Source organism: Geospiza fortis, unplaced genomic scaffold (genome assembly GCF_000277835.1).
Source record: "Geospiza fortis unplaced genomic scaffold, GeoFor_1.0 scaffold221, whole genome shotgun sequence".
Classification (NCBI taxonomy): Eukaryota; Metazoa; Chordata; class Aves; order Passeriformes; family Thraupidae; genus Geospiza; species Geospiza fortis.
In genome coordinates, this window is record NW_005054395.1 from 2134841 (window position 1) to 2136394 (window position 1554).

Consider the following 1554-nt stretch of genomic DNA (forward strand, 5'->3'; position numbering starts at 1 on the left):
GCTTTGTTTTGGTTAAAAAATACCTAAATCCAGGCAGCACCAGTCAGTCGCCTCCCTCCACCCTGCCCGGAATAACTGGGAGCTCAGGCGTTGGAAGGGGCTGCCCTAGGGAAGTGATGAAGTCACCGTACCTGGAGGTGTTTGAGGCATCTGGATCTGCCACTGAGTGATATTTAATGGTTTGGGGGCTACTGTGGCAGTGCAGGGTAGACAGTTGGAGTTGACGATCTTAAAGGTCTATTCCAGCCTTGATGACTCTGTGATTCTTGTTTTCCTACTGATTTTGTATTTTCAGAACAGATCATGCCAAATGTATTTGGCATAGCTCCTGCCTTTGACAGACTTAGTTAACTAACTCTGGGCCTTGCAAGGCCTTCAATAAATACAAAAAAAAAAAAAAAAAAAGCTCAACATGCTCCTTTGAACCAAAAGACTGGTCCAGGCTTCTCTGAACAGATAAAAATAAACACAAAAATTATTGAACCAGATGGAAGAAGCTTCAAACAGAAGAGAGTAAATTTAGAGTGCCTGGCAAAGGCCCAGCATTCCGCCACCTATTTATATAACAAAGCCACTTTGTCCTTGTACACATTGTTTGCTTTTTAATGGTGATATCACTAATGGAGCTGCAGGGCACACGGAGTTCTGGGCATGCCGTATGCACACACGAGCTCCCACAGTGAGCTGCCTTTGATGGTGGGCAGGAGATGTAATACCAGAATCACAGAATCACCCAGAATCACAGAATATCCTGCCCTGGAAGGGACTGAGGATCATCAAGTTCAACTCCTGCTCAGGACACCCCAGCAATCCCACCCAGTGCCTCAGAGCCTTGTCCAAATGACGACCTGACCTGTAAGTCTGGATACATAAAAATATACTGGAGCTACAAACCACACCGTGATTCCAGTTCTCCGACGCGTTTCTTTATGGGGCCTTGGCTTTTAATAATTTGTGCTATGTGAGAACAAGCAAACCCCTAAACACACTGTGTGCCGTGGCAGCAGCACCCTGCTACATTAGAGGAGGAATTTATCTGTTGCTGCATAAATGTTGTAGTGTGCCAGATCCAAGCTGGAGTTATATCACACTAGTGTCTCCCATGGCCTCACAGGGGATTAAAAAAAAAAAATAAAACCGGCTGAGGTAGGAGGGGAGCCGGGTATCGGTGAGCACCCTCAGCTCCCAGCTGCGCCCCTTAGAAGCCACCTCAGCACCCACTCTGCCGGGGCCTCATTTTTTAATATTTTTAATACTGAGCCTTATTTCTTCACAGCAACAAAGCGCTAGAGCAAACTAGACAGAGAAGAGTACGACTGTTCCTGAAAAGGCAAAAAGCTGCTTCACGCGGTGTGGGACTACACGAAACCACCGCGCCCTCTCAGACCCCCGGGCTGACCTCCCTGTGCCGCCCCGCCCCGCCCGCTGCCCTCACGCGGCTCCGCCCACCCTCGCGCGCAAGCGCAACCAGATTAGCACGTGACCCTGGATTCCAATTCTATTGGTCAAGACGAGGAGGGCGTGGCTAGCCTCTGTATAAAGAAGAGCGCGGCG